Below are 13916 nucleotides of genomic sequence, written 5' to 3' on the forward strand. Positions count from 1 at the left end.
TACGGCTGTGGAAAAGATGGATGTTGTAGAAGGATCATCTCTAGAGTCCGTATGGGTGGAATTAAGGAACAAGAAAGGAGCAGTTACTCTACTAGGAGTATTCTATAGGCCCCCCGGTAGCAGTAGAGATATAGAGGAGCAGATTGGCAGGCAGTGTTTGGAGAGAAGCAGAAATAACAGGGTTGTTATAATGGGAGACTTCAACTTCCCAAATATAGACTGGAACCTGCTTAGTGCCAAAGGTTTGGATGGGACGGAATTTGTTAAGTGTGTCCAGGAGGGATTCCTGACGTAGTATATTGACAGGCCGACTAGAGGGAATGCCATGTTAGATCTAGTTTTAGGAAATGAACCGGGACAGGTGAAGGATCTATTGGTGGGTGAGCATTTGGGGGACAGTGACCATTGCTCCATAACCTTTAAAATTGTCATGGACAGGGACAGGTGCAGAGAGGACAAGAGGTTTTTCAATTGGGGAAGGGCTAACTACGAGGCTATAAGGAGAGAACTTGGGAGTGTAAATTGGGATGTCCTTTTTGAAGGAAAATGTACCATGGGGATGTGGTCAATATTCAGGGATCTTATGCAGGATGTTAGGGATAAATATGTCCCGGTGAGGCAGAGAAGGAATAGCAGGGTGAAGGAACCGTGGGTGACGAGAGAGGTGGAATGACTTGTTAGGGAGAAGAAGGTAGCATACGTGAGGTATAAGCAGCAAGGTTCAGACAGGGCCCGTGAGGAATATAGGGTAGCGAGGAAGGAACTTAGGAAAGGGCTGAGGAGAGCTAGAAGGGGACATGAAAAGGCTTTGGCTAGTAGGGTTAAGGAAAATCCCAAGGCCTTTTTCAAGTACGTGAAGGGTAGGAGGATGGCTAGGGTAAAGGTAGGTCCGATTAAGGACAAAGGTGGGAGAATTTGCCTGGAGGCGGCGGAAGTGGGAGAAGTTCTGAATGAGTACTTCTCTTCGGTATTCACCAGGGAGAGGGGTCATGATGATGCGGAAGGGAGTGCTGGTAGGGGTAATGTTCTTGAGGTTGTTGATATCAAGAGAAAGGATGTGTTGAAGTTGTTAAATAATATTAAGACAGATAAATCTCCGGGACCTGACGGGATTTTCCCCAGGCTGCTTCGAGAGGCTAGGGAGGAGATTGCTGGACCGCTGGTAAGGATCTTTGAGTCCTCGTTGTCTACAGGGGTGGTGCCGGAGGATTGGAGGGTTGCGAATGTGGTCCCCTTGTTCAAAAAAGGTAATAGGGATAGGCCAGGGAATTATAGACCGGTGAGTCTCACGTCTGTGGTGGGTAAGCTGTTAGAAAGGATTCCAAGGGATAGGATTTATGAACACCTTGAGAATCATGGACTGATTAGGGACAGCCAGCATGGCTTTGTGAAGGGAAGATCTTGCCTCACAAGCCTGATAGAGTTCTTTGAGGAGGTGAGTAGGAAGATTGATGAGGGCAGTGCGGTGGATGTGGTTTACATGGATTTTAGTAAGGCATTTGATGAGGTTCCTCATGGTAGGCTTCTTCAGAAGGTCAGAGGCCAAGGGATCTAAGGAAGCTTGGCTGTGTGGATTAGGAATCGGCTTGCCTGTAGAAAGCAGAGGGATGTGGTGGAAGGAGTGCCCTCAGGTTGGAGGGCAGTGACTAGTGGTGTCGCGCAGGGATTGGTTCTGGGACCTCTACTTTTTGTGATATTTATAGATGACTTAGATGTGGGAGTGGAAGGGTGGGTTAGCAAGTTTGCGGATGACACTAAGATCGGCGGTGTTGTGGATAGTGTGGAGGGCTGTCGGAGCTTACAGAGGGATATTGATAGGATGCAGAGCTGGGCTGACAAGTGGCAGATGGAGTTCAATCCGGAGAAGTGTGAGGTGGTACACTTTGGAAGGACAAACTCCAGGGCAGAGTACTGGGTAAATGGCAAGGTATTTGGCAGTGTGGAGGAGCAGAGGGATCTGGGGGTTCATATTCACAGTTCATTGAAAGTTGCCTCACAGGTGGAAAGAGCAGTGAAGAAGGCCAATGGGATGTTGGCTTTCATAAATCGCGGGATTGAGTTTAAGAGCCGCGAGGTGATGATGCAGCTTTACAAAACTCTAGTTAGGCCACACTTAAGAGTACTGTGTTCAGTTCTGGTCGCCTCATTATAGGAAGGATGTGGAGGCATTGGAGAGGGTGCAGAGATTTACCAGGATGCTGCCTGGATTGGAGAGTATGAAATATGAGGAGAGGCTTAAGGTGCTAGGGCTTTATTCACTGGAAAGGAGAAGGATGAGAGGAGATATGATACAGTTATATAAAATATTGAGAGGAATAGATAGAGTAGACAGTCAGCGCCTCCTTCCCAGGGCACCAATGCTCAAGACGAGAGGTCATGGCTTTAAGGTTATGGGTGGGAGGTTCAGGGGAGATGTCAGAGGGAGGTTTTTCACCCAGAGAGTGGTTGGTGCATGGAATGCACTGCCTGGGTTGGTGGTGGAGGCAGATACATTGAACAGGTTCAAGAGCCTGTTGGATAGGCATATGGAGGAACGTGAGATAGAGGGATATGCGGGAGGAAGGGGTTAGGTAGTGTGAGGGTGGTCTGATGGACGGCACAACATGGTGGCCCGAAGGGCCTGTTTTATGCTGTATGGTTCTATGGTTTGTCCAGCTGTGATCCTCAGGATGTCGACAAGAAGGGTGGAAATGCAATTGACTGTCTCTTGTTGGATATAGTCTTTGGCCAGCCCTTGTGCGGCACAAATGGTGTTTTCTGCTTATCAGCCCATGCACAAATGCAATCTTGCTGCAAGCAAGTATGAACAGTTTTATTTTCTTAGCAGCAGAATTTGTGTAAACATTGGTGAACAAAAATGAACAACTTTGTCTAAGTTCAAATGCGTATGGCTACTTTTATCTTTCATATATTTAAAACTGTAAATTTGAAAGTGTACAGATGTGGTGTTTAACATTGCAATAGATCATTCTGGATTACTCGGAGTGAACATCACCAATAGCCTGTCCTGGTCTAACCACGGAGACGCCACAACCCAGAAAGCTCACCAGCGCCTCGACTTCCTCAGGAGGCTAAAGAAATTTGGCATGTCCCCTTTGATACTCACCAACATTTATTGATGCACCATAGAAAGCATCCTATCTGGATGCATTACAGCTTGGTATGGCAACTGCTCTGCCCAGGACTATAAGAAACTGCAGAGAGTTGTGGACACAGCCCAGCACATCACAGAAATCAGCCTCCCCTCCATGGACTCTGTCTATACCTCTCGCTGCCTTAGTGAAGCAGCCAGCATAGTCAAAGACCTCACCCACCCGGGTCATTCACTCTTCTCCCCTTTCCCATCAGGCAGAAGATACAGAAGCCTGAGGGGACATACCACCAGACTTAAGGACAGCTTCTATCCCACTGTGATAAGACTATTGAATGGTTCCCTTATACAATGAGATAGACTCTTGACCTCACAATCTACCTTGTTATGACCTTGCACTTTATTGTCTATCTGCAATGCACTTCCCTGTAGCTGTGACACTTTACTCTGTATTGTTATTGTTTTTATCCTGTACTACCTCAATGCACTGTGTATTGAATCGATCTGTATGAACGGTATGCAAGACAAGTTTTTCACTGTATCTCGGTGCAAGTGACAATAATAAACCAAAACCAATGCTGTAATAAAACCTTACATTTTACATGTAGCTCTGAATGATAATGTTGACATTTACATCAGCTGATCTTGTTACCAGCAACAAATTAATTTACCAGAATGTACCAATCCCTTTCTCAGTCTGTATATTTATAAATATTAGGCAGCCATTTCTGATATCTAAGAAGTGTGGTTAATGAACTTTCCACAATTACTTGACAAGTACTATCATAATAAATGTATAATCAATAAGACATATGTTCTGCAATTTATGCTAAAGTTTTACTTGATTTGGTGCCCAAGCCTTTGAAAACTTTCTCCATACTTTTATGGAATAAGTAACAAGGAAGAATAAGGAATTTGAGTATAGCAGTGAAATCAAGATGCCGCGAAGCTTCACAAACAGTAGCTTGTCCCATTTAAATCAGTCTGACAATAGTAGTATAACAGGAGACAGACTTCTAAATTTCAAAACTGTTGCATAATTACTCAATTTTCTGCTGTTATGTTTCCATCTGTATTCCATTCAACAGATTTGTACTTTTTTTCAAAAAGAAAGCTATTTACTTAGCAGGTTACATTAAAGACACCTAAAAGTTCATATTAAACAAACAAGGAGTGAAATTATGCACATTCTCCCTGTGACTGCATGGGTTTCCTCCGGGTGCTCCAGTTTCCTCCCACGTCCCAAAGAAGCTTATCAAAAATTACAGGGGGATCTTGATTAGCTGAGTAAGTGGGTCAAGGAATGGCAAATGGAGTTCAATTCAGATAAGCGTAAGGTCAAAGTAGGACTTACACAGTGACAGGTAGTTCAGATACATGGTTCCCTGAAAGTGAAGTCACAGGTAGACAGGGTGGCGAAGGTAGCTTTTGGCACACTGGCCTTCATCAGTCTGGGCATTGAGTATAGGAGTTGGGAGATCATGGTGCAATTGTACAAGATGCTGGTGAGGACCCACTTGGAGTATTGTGTTCAGTTTTGGTCACCCTGCTATAGGAAGGATATTATTAAATTGGAAAGAGTGCAGAAAAGATGTACAAGGATGTTGCCCGGACTTGAGGGACTGAGTTATAGGGAGAAGTTGGACAGCTAGGACTTTCATCCTTGGAGTGTAGGATACCGAGAGGTGATCTTATAGAAGTGCATAAAATCATGAGGGGCATAGACTGGGTGAATGTACACAGTCTTTTTCCCAGGGTTGGGGAATCAAGAACTAGAGGGCATAGGTTTAAGTTGAGAGACTTGAAGAAACTTGAAGGGCAACATTTTTGTTTATATACAGAGGGTGGTATATATGTGGAATGAGCTACCAGAGGAAGCGGTTGAGGCAGGTACAATAAAAAGTTTCAAAAGACAGTTGGACAGTTACATGAATTGGTAAGGTTTAGAAGGTTATGGGCCAAATGCTGGCAAATGGGACTAGCTTGGATGGGCATCTTGGTCAGCATGGACCAGTTGGGCCGAAGGGACTGTTTCTGTGCTGTATGACTCCAATAACATGCAAGTTGGTCAGTTAATCTGCCACTGTAAATTTTCCCTACTGTCTTGGCAAGTGGCAGAATCTTGGAGCAGTTGATGAAGACGTAGGCAGAATAAAAAAATAGGATTAATGTAGGATTAGTTTAAATGGGTTGTCGATTGTCAGCATGGATTCAATGTGCCAAAGGGCCTGTTTCTGTGCTATATAATTCTATGACTCTAAGACTCTATAACTTGTATCCAGGAATATTTGGCAATCATTTCTGCTACTTTTGTTTAGGTCAGGTCTTATTATTGCCAAGACACTATAATCCTACTTGCACATGTTATTCGCCAACAATGTTTACTGTTTCTTGTATATGCACTGTAAATCCATCCTTAGACCTTTTTCTACTCTCTCTTAACCTAGTCCCAACTTCATGCATGTTCTGGTACTCTCTCCTGCAATCCTTTTTGCACATTTTTTTATCCTCTTCCATGCCATCTTCCTTGTGCTCATGTCCCAAGCTTCATTAATTTAAAATTTCCCCCACAGCACTGCTAAACTTTTCCATAGGACATTGATCCCATCTCTATTCAGGTGCAATTCTTTCAGCCTACATAGTTGCCATCTCTCCTGGTACTTTAGGAAGATATATAGTCTCTCTCCTGTACCACCCACTTCAGCACACCGTGCTCTCCCGCACCACTCTCTTCCCCTCTTCAGGACACTGTGCTCTCCTACTCTCAATCTTCTTGAAAGGAGCTGAAAACAGAACAAATCTACAGCAAAATGAGAACCAAGAAATAATACAAGGGCTGGGAACAGCAGAAGGAAATCTAATGGCATTTGTTCATTAAAAAAAGGCGAATAGAGACCAATCCCAGAAAAATGCATATTAACGTGATCTCTGCAAACCAATACTGTCCTTTCTTATGCTTTGTCTGAGTATGACTCCCAAGTTTAGTGCAGAATTACATGCAGTTTGTTGCTGTGGAACTGGACTAAAACTTCACAGCTGTCAGAGGAAGAAATGACCATCAAAAAGGCTGAATTCAGAATTTACATCTCCAGAGGTGAATCAAATTTTCCAATTCACTCCACCACAAAATAGTTGGCATGATAGCATTTTTTATTAATGTAGACTCTCCTGAAAAATTGTAGATATTCTTTTTGAAGCCTTTTTGGGTTTTGATCTTATCAATCTGTACTGTAGCTTTGTAGAGTGCCAATAATACTGAATTATTAAGTTCCATCTTACTGCACAGAGATCAATAGCACACATATTCACGGCATGAGCCTTCTCCCATCTTTCTTGAGCTAAATCTATCTGCTTAAATCTCTGTTCCCTTCCTCATATACTTGTATAGCCTTCCTTAATGTTGTTTGCTGCAAACATCCCCCATACTAGTGAGTTCTACATTCTCACCACTATAGTGAATGGTGAAGTTTCTTCTGAATTCCTTATTTGATTTCTTGATGACTATCTTTATTGAAGGCCTCTGGTTATTCTATTATCTACAAGTGGAAACATTTTCCCCGTATCCATTCTATCAAAACCTTTCATAATTTTAGTTCTTCATCTTTCAGTCTTTTCTGCTCAAGAGAAAAAAAAGACCCAGTTTGTTCATCCTTTTCTAATACTGTCATCTTGCAATTCTGGTATTATTGTTGTAAACATTCTCTGCAACTTTCCAGTACCTTTCTGTACCATTTATAATATGACAAACACAACTATATGCAGTGATCCAAGTGTGGCCTACTCAAGGTTTGATAGAGGCATGGCATACATTCATTCTGTCCCTCAAGAAATAAATCCTACTGTTTGATTTGTTTAGTTTTCAAAAATGGTCTTGTTAACTTATGACCCAATGTTTAGCAATTGATGCATTTGCACTCTGAGATCCTTTTGTTCTTTTACCCCACCAGGATTCGGTCATTCCAAGTAACATGACCTATCTATTCTGTCTGCCAGAATGCACTACCTTGCATTTGTCTATGTTGAACTTCATTTGCCAATTATTTGCCCATTCTGCAAGTTTATTAGATGTCTCTCTGTAATTTGTTGGAGTCCTCCTCAAGTATTATCTATCCTCTCAGAATTGGTATCACCTGTAATTGAGCAATGGTATCTCCTCCTTCCCCCCTCCCCTCCTCCCCCCCCCACCCCCCACCCCATCCAGAGTACACATTTTAACAGCAGTGATTCAGGCGCTAATCCTTGTGGAACACCATTACCTACTTTGCTGAATAGTTCAGATAACCAGTGTTCTCTAGGAATCACTAAAAACTTAACCAGTACTAAAGCTAATCCTATTTTTCACTACTTCTCCATTTCCATAGCTCTGCAGGTCACATCTTTACGTAAACATTCAGGCACTTTTTAGATATAGTGAGGGTTTCTATTTCTATTCTACCATTTTTTCAAGCATTGAGTTCCATAACTCTACCACCTTTTGGGTGAAATCTTTTCTTCGCTCCCCTCCAACCTTGAATAAATTACTTGGGAATTTTATAACCCCCTTGTTTTTTTTTTGGGGGGAGGGGGGGAGGAATCGCTCCTTCTTATTAACTTTATCCGGGCACTTCATAACTTTATAGATTCCTACCAAGTCTCCCCTCAGCTTCCTTTATTCCAAAGACAACAATCCTGCCCTATCCAATTTTTCCTCATACTCTACAGTTCCCCATCCTGGTAACTTTCATTTTCTAACATTTTCATTTCAGGATTCCCTCCAAATTCCATCCAAAATTTCAGATAATTATCAAGTGTATCACTTGAGTTTTATTACTTGACATTATCACACAAATGACTATTTAATCTCTCCTGCTTTCTAGCCTATTTCAAACCTTACCTGTTTCTCCATCTTCCCTCCACCTTAAAATCAGTTTCTTTAACAAATTTTTTCCAGTTCTGATGAAAGATCACAGATCTGAAACATTTCATTGAGAACAGCTGGTGTGTTATTAGTCACAGAGTTCTACAACACAGAAACAGGACTGTTGGCCCCATCTAGTCAATCCCAACCTGATCTTCTGCCTAGTCCCATCTACCTGCACCTGGACCATATCCCGTCCAAAACACCTCCCATCCATGTACCTATCCAAACTTCTCTTAAATGTTACAACTGAACCCACCTCTACCACTTCCACTGGCAGCTCGTTCCACACTCACACCACCCTTTGAGTGCAGAAGCTCCCCCTCAGATTCCCCTCAAATATTTCACCTTTCAGCCTAAACATATGACCCCTAGTTATAGTCTCACCCAACCTGAGGGGGAGAAAGCCTGCATGCATTGACCCCATCTATATCCCTCGTAATTTTGTATACCTCTATAAGATCTCCCCTCATTCTCCTGCGCTCCAAGGAATAAATTCCTAACCTATTCAAACTTTTCCTGTAACTCAAGTCCTGGCAACATCTTTGTAAATTTTCTCTGCACTCTTTCAAGCTTATTGATATCTTTCCTGTTGGTAGGTGACTAGAACTGCACCCAATTATTCTAAATTCAGCCTCACCATGTCTTGTACAACTTCAACATAACATCCCAACTCCTGTACTCAATGCTGATTTATGAAGGCCAATGTGCAAAGACTCTCTTTATGACCCCATCTACCTATCACAACCACATCAAGGAATTATGGATCAGTATTCCCAGGTTCTACAGCAAACCTCAGAGACCTACCATTCACTGTGCAAGTCTTACCCTGGTTTGTCCTCCCAAAGTGCAACACCTCACACTTGTCTGTATTAAATTCCATCTGCCATTTTTCAGCCCATTTTCCTCACTGGTCAAGATCATGCTGCAAGCTTTGAGAGCCTTCCTTGCTGTCCACTATGCCCCCAATCTTTGTGTCATCTGCAAATCTGCTGATCCAGTTTACCACATTATCATCTAAATCAGTAATATAGAAGAATAAACAACAACAGACCCCAGTACCAATCCCTGCAGCACACCACTAGTCACATGCCTCCAGTCAGAGAGACATCCATCTACAACCACTCTCTGGCTTCTCTCGCTAAGCCAATGTTGAATCCAATTGGCTACTTCATCCTGAATGCCAAGCAACTTAACCTTCTGGACCAGCCTCCCATGTGGGACTTTGTCAAAGGCCTTGTTCAAGTCCATGTAGACAACATCCACTGCCTTTCCTTCATTAACCTTCTTGGTAATCTCCTCAAAAAACTCTATAAGACTGGGTAGACATGACCTACAATGCACAAAGCCATGTTGACTATCCCTAATCAGGCCCCATCTATCCAAATACTTGTATTTACTGTCCCTTAGAATGCCTTCCAATAATTTACCTATGACTGATGTCAGGCTCACTGGCTGATAATTTCCCAGTTTATTCTCAGAGTGTTTCTTGAACAACGAAACAACATTAGCTATCCTTCAGTCCTCCAGCACCTCACACATGGCTAAGGATGTTTTACATATCTCTGTCAGGGCCCCTGCAATTTTGGCACTAGCCCCCCACAAAGTCCGAGGGGGACACCTTGTCAGGCCCTGGGGATTTATCCACTTTAATTTGCCTCAAGACAGCCAGCAACTCCTCTTCTGTAATCCGGATACAGTCCATGACCTCACTACTCTTTTGTCTCAGTTCTATAGTCTCTGTATCCGTCTCCAGAGTAAATACGAATGCAAAAAATTCATTTAAGATCTCCCCCATCTCTTTCGGCTCCATGCATAGATGACAAGGTTCATCTTCAAGAGGACCAATTTTGTCCCTTGCTATCCTTTTGCTCTTAATATAGCTATAGAAACCCTTGGGATTCTCTTTCACCTTGTCTGCCAGTGTGACCTCATGCCTCTTTTTGCCCTCCTGATTTCTCTCAAGTGTTCTCTTACAATGAGATGGACTATGACCTCACAGTCTACCTTGTTGTGACCTTGCACCTTATTGCACTGCACTTTCTCTGTAGCTGTGACACTTTACTCTGTACTGTTATTGTTTTTACCTGTACTACATCATTGCACTGTGTGCTGACTCAATGTAACTGCACTGTGTAATGAACTGACCTGTACGAGCGGTATGCAAGACAAGTTTTTCACTGTACCTCAGTACAAGTGACAATAATAAACCAATACCAATAAAATTGGCATTACTCCAATTTAGAATCTCAACCCAAGGACCAGTTCTGTCCTTCTCCATAATTATCTTAAAACTAATGGAATTATGATCACTAGATCCAAAGTGTTCCCCTAGACACACTTCTATCACCTGCCCTGTCTCATTCCCTGGAGAAGATTCTGAGGGACAGGATTTATGTTCACATGCAGGGACTGATTTGGAGGAGTCAGCATGGTTTTGGGCAGGAGAGATCATGTCTCATAAATCTGAACAAGTCTTTTTGAGAAGCTAACTAGGAAATTTGATGAGGGCACAGCCATTAATGTGGTTTACAAGAACTTTGATAAGGCTTTTGACAAAGTCCTGCAGGACAGGGGGTGGTCCAGAAGGTTAAGGCACAAGGGATCCGAGGAGTGTTAGAAAACTAGATCCAAAATTGCCTGGGTGTTCGGAGGCAGAGGATAGTGGTGGATATATGCTTTTCTGACTGGAAATCGAAAACAAGTGGTGTACCACAGGGATCTGTGCTGGGACCTTTGTTGTTTGTAATATCCATGACTTGGAAAAGAATGCAGCTGGTCTGATTAGCAAGTTTGCAGATGACACAAAAATTGATAGAGTCTTAGCTAGTGAAGGACAAGGATACAGGACATAGATCAGCTGGAAAGTTGGGCGGAGCAGTAGCAGATGGCATTTAATCCAGATAAGTGTGTGGTAATGCACTTTGGGACGTCAAATACTAACAGGACATGTAGAGTAAATGGCAAAGACCTTAGGAGAGTGTTAATGTACAGAGAGACCTTGGGGCTGAAAGTCCATAATTCCCTGAAAATGACAACACAATCGAATAGGGCAGCGAAAAAAGCATTTGGTATTTTTGCTCTCATAGGCTAAGGTGTTGAATATAAGAGTTGGGATATCATGTTTCAGCTGGACAGAACACTGTGTACTGTGGGAAGTTCTGGTTGCCACACTGAGAAGGATGTGGTAGCAATTGAGAGCATGAAGAAGAGATTCACTAGACTGTTACTTGAAATGGAGGCCTATACTTATATGGAGAGATTGGATACACTGGATTTATTTTAACTGAAATGTGGGAGGCTGAGGGGTGACCTTATAGGAGGTTTATAAAATTATGAGAGGCATACATATCCTTTTCCCAGGGTCCAATGTCTAGAACTAGAAGGCCCAGATTTGAGGTGAGATGGAAGATATTTAAAGAAGATCTGTGGAACAAGTTTTTCCACACAGAAGATGGTGAATACCTGGAATGGGCTGCCAGAGCTGCCCAAGACATTGATACAACCACAAAGAAGGCTCACCAGCGGCTCTACTTCGTTGGGAGTTTGAAGAGATTTGGTACATCACAAAAGACTCTTGCAAATTTCTACAGATGTACAGTGGAGAGCATTCTGACTGGTTCCATCACTGCCTGGTATGGAGGCTCCAATGCGCAGGATCGAAAGAGGCTGCAGAGGGTCGTAGACTCAGCCAGCTCCATCATGGGCACAACCTTCCCTACCATTGAGGACATCTTCAAGAGGCAGTGCCTCAAGAAGGCAGCACCTCAAGAAGGCAGCATCCATCATTAAGGACCCTCACCATCTGGGACATGCCCTCTTCATGTTACCACCATTGGGGAGGAGGTACAGGAGCCTGAAGACCCATACTCAACGTTTCAGGAACAGCTTCTTCCCCTCCACAATCAGATTTCTGAACGGTCCATGTCGTTATGTCGTTATTTCTTCTTTTGCACTATTTATTTTTGTAATTTTTATGTCTTGTACTGTACTGCTGCCGCAAAACAACAAATTTCACACCATATGTTAGTGATAATAAACTTGATTCTTTTTCTGAAGGCAGATATAATTACAATGTTTAAAGGGCATTTGGACAGGTACTTGGATAGGAATGGTGTAGGACGGATACAGGCAAAGGGAGTTAGTATAGATAAGTATCATGGTCAGCATGGACAAGGTGGGCTGAAAGAGCCTGTTTCTGTGTTGTATGTTTCTATGATTTCTCCAAACCTAGTGGCTAGACAAGCAAGCCATTGTCATCTTCACTCCTCAGGTTTGAGACCATCATATTTTTCTTCCCTCATATTTTCATTTAATAGAGGCCATCCTGCTCATCGAGTCTATCCCAGCTTTTACAGCATTTCCATTAGTTCTATTCTTGTCACTTAATTTCCCTGCAATCTACTCTCTCTTACATGCTCATCAACTCCCTACCAACTGAGGTAATTCACATTTGCCCATTGATCCAACAAACAGCATGTTTCTAGGATGTGGGAGGAAACCAGAGCACCTGGACTCATATGGTCACAGGTGAAGGTGCAAGCTCCTTGACAACTGAAACTGTGTGGCAAAAGTTACACTTGATTGGATCCATTTGCATGCCTGTCACCAGAATCCCATAACAGATACTCTATTCCAAGCTCTTCCACAGTAAGAAATTACCAGGCAGATAAAGAAGATTCTGTCTGCTTTATAATTTCTTGAAAATAAATGTAATTTCCACTGACTTCTGGGAGCCTCTGGCCCATAACCACTTGATGTGGAGAAGGATCATTTGGGATGGCGTGAAGAACCTAAGGTCCACATGTCAGGAGCACACAAAAGCTCAACATGAATGGCAACAGGAGTGCATCACCCAACAAACTACCCACTCACTCCATCAGGCATCTCCTGCCCCATTTGTGGAAGCATCTGTAATTCCACATTGGTCTCATCAGTGACCCCTGAACAGGAATGGAACCAATTCATCCTCAATCCCATGGGACTGCCGAAGACAATTTAATATTGCATTAAAAGAGAGATTAGATGAGTTAATATAATTACAGAACATTACAAATTGGGTGGGAACAATCAAAGAATGCCTTTACAAAGGAGCAAGCCTGATGGGTGAAGATATATTTATAATGTGAAATAGGCATTATTATTGATCCTCCAAAAAACATCAGGAATTTTTCCAAAACTGAATTAATTCACCAGTTCACAATGGGAACAGATAATTGGTTAAATGGCCTTCTTACAGGAAGATTGTTTTTCTAAATAAGTCATTAAGTGAGAATACTGATTATACCAGCCTCAAGCTTAATTTTGTTCCTAAAAAAGCTACACTATACAGAAATTAGGCCAATCAACAGGTTGCAGGTTAAATTAATTGAATAATGGCTATTATAGTGCCAGAGTAAAATAGGTACTGTTTTTTCCTGCATATACATATAAAACTAATAAAAGCAGAAAATGAACTCTATGACTTGTTTGAGATGGGGGGGAGAGAGAAATTTGGTTACATCAATCGTACATCTATATGAACAGAAATCCAAACTATATGTTTCCTCTTCATTTCCCTCACACACGTCTGCAATCCATTCAATTTTCTTCACTATACATTAAAAGTACCTAGACCTGGTCCTTGGTTCCTTTTCAATACTTTCTTCCTGGTTTATAGTATTTCTATATTAAGACAGCCAAAACCTCCTATTGCATTACTCTTCTTGAGAAACTGCAAATATGAAGTTGAAAGGAGCAATATAGGTTGCATCTTTTGATCAACCAATACTTCAAAGAATAGAGACAAATCCAATATCAATCCAATTAAGTTGATAGAAATTAAACCTATCAACCCAATTCAGTCAGTTTTATGGCCACACCAAAGATAAAAATTTACCACTAATGGAAAAAAAAATTTGTTGGTCAATGAATGGCAGTAGAGAACCT

The 13916-nt window shown here is 42.2% G+C and overlaps 1 protein-coding gene across 2 annotated transcripts in view; it reads right to left on the reverse strand.

Moving 5' to 3' along the window:
* The window catches only part of trappc12 (trafficking protein particle complex subunit 12), a 90570-nt gene that overhangs the window by 6650 nt on the left and 70004 nt on the right, over window positions 1-13916 (reverse strand). The window lies entirely within an intron of this gene.

The sequence above is a fragment of the Pristis pectinata genome, chromosome 10 (assembly GCF_009764475.1).
Source record: "Pristis pectinata isolate sPriPec2 chromosome 10, sPriPec2.1.pri, whole genome shotgun sequence".
Lineage (NCBI taxonomy): Eukaryota > Metazoa > Chordata > Chondrichthyes > Rhinopristiformes > Pristidae > Pristis > Pristis pectinata.